Source organism: Lissotriton helveticus, chromosome 4_1 (genome assembly GCF_964261635.1).
Source record: "Lissotriton helveticus chromosome 4_1, aLisHel1.1, whole genome shotgun sequence".
NCBI lineage: Eukaryota > Metazoa > Chordata > Amphibia > Caudata > Salamandridae > Lissotriton > Lissotriton helveticus.
Window position 1 is genome coordinate 476,785,651 of NC_136063.1, and position 6,000 is coordinate 476,791,650.

Sequence of the window (6,000 nt, forward strand, 5' to 3'; positions counted from 1 at the left end):
AGCCAGGACATAGCCCTGGCGAACCCCTCTCTCCACAGACAAGGGAGCAGAGAGTTCGCCATTCTTGCCGTATCTGATGCGTGCAAAATTCCCCTCATGGAGCTGTCTTATATGATAGCACAGATATTCCGGGATTCCCATTTCTCTCAATGTTGCCCACAACCTTTCCCTCGGGACCAAATCGAAAGCCGATTTTAAATCTACAAAAATAAGGTAGAGGCTGCCACCATCTAACTTTACAGATTTCCAATGCAACATCTGCAGTCTAAATAGTTGATCGATCGTAGAGGTTTTGGCCCTAAACCCAGCTTGGAAGGGGGTGAGGATATCGTGTTCCTCCATCCATGATTCCAGGCGTCCCAATAGAAATCGGGCATCAATTTTTTTTTGTCCAACATCTATAATGCTTATTGGGCGATAGTTAACTGGTAGGAGTGTTGAGGCTTTTTTACAAATCGGTTTGATTTCAGCTCCCAACCACGTATTTGATATTGGCATGCCTTGTAGGATGGCGTTAAACAGCATGGTCAAGTAGGGAGCCCAAATAATGGGTTCTGACCGAAATAAGTCACCAGGGATTCTATCCAAGCCTGCCGCTTTTGCAGGCTGGATCTTCCCTAGGGCTTTCGAGGTTTCTCTTACCGTGATTTTAGGTGGTTTATACTGAGGTGGCCCAAGGTGTGCCTGAGCTCTAGGCATTTCCTCACTTCCCTCCATATCTCTAGCATAGAGCAATTCAAAATGTGCCCGCCAGACGGATTCATCCAAATTTGGTTCTAGGGCTGATCTACCGGCCTTAGAGCCGGTGTTCACTATATTCCAGAAGGCCCTCAGGTCATTAGAAATTAGTGCGCTTCTGAGATTTTCCCATTGCTGTGCTTTCCAATACTGTTTAGCTTTAGTAGTAGCTATTTTATACAGGGCCCTAGTTTCTCTGATTTTGGTGGTATCCCTACTTTTAATAGCTGTTATTAATTTGGTTTTTGTGACTCGACAATTGGTGTTAAACCATTTATGTTTGGTCCTATTGTATGCTTTTGGTTTCTTGTTTTGATAAAACAGAGTTGCCAGAGTGGTAGTCAAATCATTATGATTTTGTGAAATCTTCGTAAGTGAATTTAAATCACCACTACCCTCAGGAAGCTGGGAGACAGAGACAAGATGTGGAACCACTAGATGGTATAATTTGGCCATTTTAGCTGGAGATAAAGCAATTTCAGCCCAGTGTACTCTTCTCCCCCACTAGTTTGTACTAGGGATTGTGGTGGAACACCAGGGTTCGTCTGTGGCATAATTTTAATTGGAGATGTTAATTCTAAAACTAGAGTGTCATGATCACTTTCATGTCGAGGATTAACTTTAAAATCTAATACCTTATCCCAGGACTGCACATCTATGATGATGTAATCAATTATAGAAGAGTGGCCCGGTCTGTTAAAAGTATGATTGCCTGGACTGTCTCATCTGAAGCGTCCATTGCAGGCTCTGAGTGAAAAATTTAATGTCAGAGCCTGTATCTGTTGGGCTAATGGGGTCCATATCCTTAGGGGCGGGATGTTTGGTTCAGGGATAGACCAATATTGGTCTTCTTCCTCATTTGGGCCACTTGGCAAACCATCCAGAGGTTCAAATTGGCAATTGAAGTCGCCACCAATAATGAATCCACAGTTTGACGGAATTGTTGTTAAAAAAGTGTTTAATTGGATCAGGGTACTAGACTCTTCTCCCCGGGGCGTCGGGGGTGAATATAAATTTATGAGCATTATTTTGCGTTTTTCCTGAAACGTTAAAAGTACACATAGGAGATCATGGGAGGAGGTCTCGACAAATTTTGCCGCACAGCCTAGGTAGGCTCCCACCCATGTGGACAGGCCACCTGAGGGTCTGCCTCTTCCCTGGTGTGTCGCTGGGATGGTAAATACAGCATATCCCTGCCTGCTCAGCTCTGCCCTATGCCATGTTTCCTGGAACATGCAAGTTCCATGTTGCTCAATGAACAGACCCCAATCGGGATTCCCCAGTTTGGATGCTATTCCTGCTATGTTCCAGGAGAGTATATACATGCTCTGGGTGTTCTCTATAGCTACATTTGTAGGTGCGTCTAAAGAGGGGTTGACCTTGCCATCGTCTTTAAGTGGATCATGAATTGAGTTTCAAAAGGCATTTCTATTTTGGAATGAGATTTCCCCCTCACCCACCTCAAGTTCGATGGAGTGTAGAACTGTGAGAGTTTTAAGTTTGTTCTGCTGTCTTTTACTTTCATCGATCACTAGATCCTCTATCAGTGTGCCACTTGTCTCAGCCTCTGTGCATGGCGTTTTGCTGTGGGGAACTAATGGGAAGTCCCCCCCATGTGGGGTTCTACTTGCCAACCTAGGAAATTGCGCTCTATCTGGTGTAAGGTGTGGCGGCAGTGGTTGTCAGTCTACTGCCTCTAGAGAGCTATACCTATTATTCACTGGAATATTAAAGAATTGCGGTGTGGTGTGTGCCTGTAAAGGCGAGCAAAATCGATTGTTCCGAATCATTTCCCAGTTCTGTTGGTGGGCTCTTCTGGTTTCTTGTGGGTGCTGGCGGGGGGGGGGGGGGTAAAAATACCCTAGGGAGACTAGGTTGATACTACAACCTGATCTAGATAAGTAGCAGTCTAGAAGGTGGTTAACTATCCCCTGTTCCTAAAGTTTATAATAACACAGTCCCCTGTGATGTTTTTGGGTCTCCAGCCTACCCATCCCACCCTATGGATCATAATAATTTCATTTATATCCCTGATGTTAAGAAGATTGTTTTTAACTAGCCAGTGGGTACTTTTGTTTTTCAGGTCATGGAGCGTTTCCCTGGTGCCTTTCTTAAGTTCGGGGACTCCAGTTAAAATGGCTGAAAGGGGAATTGAGGCTGGTGATAGATTAATACATGGCAAGGTTTCCTCATATGAACACTCCTGTTGTCTACTATTTTGTCTGGCCCTTACCCTGTCGACTGTATTCTCACCAAGTGCGACTGCTCCCCCTCTATTAGGATTTTCCTTCTGACTTGCGGGCTTTAATGCCACTATTTCGCTTTCCTTCATTTTCCTTATTGGGTTGTGGAGTTTTGCTAGTAACCAATGGGTTTACTTCTATAGCTTGGGGGCCAGGTGTTATGTGTGGCGGTGTGTTAAATTGGGCCTTTTCTTTGAGAATAGCTTCAGCCCTATCCGCCCACCGTTCTGCTAATTTTGCCAGTTTATCAACCCGGTCCCAGAGATGTTTTAGTTCATCCCTCACTATGGTCCTTATTTGGACCTGCATATCTACGACCACATCCATAACCCAAGCTGGCTGTTCCGAGCCCTCAGTGAATAGAGGACTATGGGTAGAGCTCCTTGTGACCGTAGCAATTTCGGATGGTGGGACTTTTTTTTTTGGTCCTCTTGTGTTGCTGGTCTTAGGTTTCCCTTTCTTTGGGCGAGCTCCCCCTGGGTAAGATGTCACTTCCCTATTTTGTTCAGGGCGGCTTGAGGCAATAGGATCGAGTTCCTGTTCTCTAGTAAGGGAACAGTCAGATGTTTCAGACGGAGCATTTATAATGGCAAGGTTAGGTGTGAGGGATAAGCGTCTTTCCGTTAGTTCGATTTCATTTGCCACAACACCAATGGCTCTCTGGAGCATTTTATCTATAGAGGTCTGCTTGATGGAGGATGGAGTCTGTAATGATGTAGCAGTTGGCTTGCCCGTCCCAGCACACCTTCTCATCTTTATAGGAGGGAAGGAAATGTTTATACAGGGAAGAGGAAGCCCGGAAGCTAGAGATCACTAACCTTATAGGTGATTTGAGATGGTGCTAATCTTGGGGCTGGCCATTGCCCCTCTCAGAGACCAAAGGGGGTGGCCCAGCCCAGCCTCTTCCTGCCTCTAACGGCCTTGGACGGGCTTGCCCTTGGCCCGGGCTTCACGCGTGTCCGGCGGTGCGGGAGTCCTTGGTGGGCTTTATGCCGCCTCCGGGAGCGATTTCCTGTGCGTCGCGCCAGGAGCCCCAGGGGGCTGCCGATAGGTGTAGTCCGCTCCAGCCGTTCCCTCATGGCGAGCAGGCAAACAAGGCACCAGAAATGGCCGTTTCCCTCACGGCAGATCGGCGACAGGAGCTTGGGTTTACTGCCGTTCCCCTCACGGCGCAAAACAGGTAGGAAAAATTATGAACGGTGGCGCGTCTCCTGGTGCTTTCACATTGACGCGGTGTCAGGCGCCAGTTCGGGGCTATGGGAAGTGTAATCCCCTCTGTTTTGGCTGGCGGCACAGCGTGGGAAATGTCTGTTCATTGCAGTCCCCCTGGGACTGTCTTCGTGTGCAGGTAGGGCAGCTGGTGACAAGAAGGCTACACAGGGTTCCACATGACCTAACCCCCAAGTTAGGGCAGATGTCGCAGAGTTTACTTGAAGCACTAAAAGGGCACTGGAGCTGCGCGTTTAAAGCCTGTTCTCGAGCACTCACTAACCCCTGGAATTGTTTTATAACAATATAATTATCTATTAAAAAATTACAGTTACAGTCTTAGTCTCTCAGCGTCTCACAGACTGCTCACAGGCTGCTTGGAGTGTGCCGGGCACACTTTAATTAACTGGTTGCTTTCCTTTTCCCCTGATATTCCTTTCCGAAAACACTGCACCTTAGGCACCGAGATCAAAGAGGTCAAAGAGGGGCTGATTACATTTGGCTGCCGTGGAGAAAATCCTCCTACCTCCTGCTCTGCACTCTGAACCCCCTGCCAAACAGCCTCCGTTGTTTTCCCGGCGTCTTCAGCAGGGGTCACCTTGGGTCCCCAAACATTGCTTCATGCCGGCCAAGAAGAAAGAAGAGGCTGCCACAAACACCAGCCACAAAACGCCAGCCGAGAAGGAAAGAGAAAAAACGCCTGCAGGACGTCCGTTTTCCACAGCGCGCCCACTCAGGTACGCCGAAACTCCATTACCGGGGGCAGGGCCTCTGCAATGGAAACATCTGCTATCATCATCCATGTTATCATCACCTTCTGCAGCTTGTTTCTCTGTTTTCTCTGCCCAGAGCACTTTCGGCACTTATCGTTTTTTTTCACTAGTTATCTTTATTAACAGTTCCCCCTCTCCCGCGTACATGTGGAGTATTGCATTCTACCCTCATCATTTTTCACTTCGGAACAAAAAACTTCTGTTGGTATCCGGCTCTGGTCAAATTGCGTTTCGTCGTGTATTTAGTGCACGCACTGCTAACTTTGTTGCACGCTCACCCACTCACTGGCACTGAGAGGCTGTTGGTGACTTTTTTTGAATACTTTGGCAGATTTGGCTTTGAAAACACTGTGTCGGTAAGCATTGGTCTCCGACGGTAACATTTGTCTCAAACACACCTCCATGTTTTGCAACTCTCATTCTCATAAATTCTTTTCGTATGCAGAACAGAATCCACGGTTCTAGTGACTTAATTTTTTTGGTTGGAGGTACACGTATTTTGTAGTTGTGCTCGGTGTTATGAGTGCATATACCTTCACTTTGCAGTAATTGGCACAGTTCTATCACACTTGTTTTTAGGTTTTGCTAGCGTTGCAGCGCGAAGCGCTGCCGCCAACGAGACTTATAGACGCCTTGCTCCCTCCCAAGGGAGACACAGCAGAGACACAGCAGGGCACGCGCAGATTGTGGTCTGTGGACGCGCACGTACAGCCACGTGCGCGTCCACAGACCACACGCACATCCCCAGCATACACTTTCACGTTCGCGCATACAGCCGCGTGCACATTTCCTGTCCAGCTTCACAGCGTAACTTTTTGGCCATTGACTCACCCGGCCTGGGGGGGGGGGTGCTCCTAAACGGTGGCTGGCTGCCTGCAAGCGGAGCACTCCAGCTCTTCTGTAATTCTTGCTAAACAACGCGGGGCTCTCTTCATGGGCATGGGAGCCCCGCACTGCTATATCCTGCTCTTGGCGCCGGAGCTCTGTTTCAGCATGGGAGCCCTGGAAGGGGCCAGGCGCTGCCTGCGCGAGCCGCA

General features: G+C 48.0%; 1 protein-coding gene across 1 annotated transcript in view; it reads right to left on the minus strand.

Moving 5' to 3' along the window:
* The window catches only part of RIPK2 (receptor interacting serine/threonine kinase 2), a 419,608-nt gene extending 414,760 nt beyond the window's left edge, over positions 1–4,848 (minus strand). The window contains exon 1 of the mRNA XM_078687067.1: positions 4,717–4,848. The gene's annotated coding sequence lies outside the window, so the exon portion shown is untranslated. The remainder of the gene's footprint in view (positions 1–4,716) is intronic.
* Between the last annotated feature and the right edge of the window lie 1,152 nt (positions 4,849–6,000).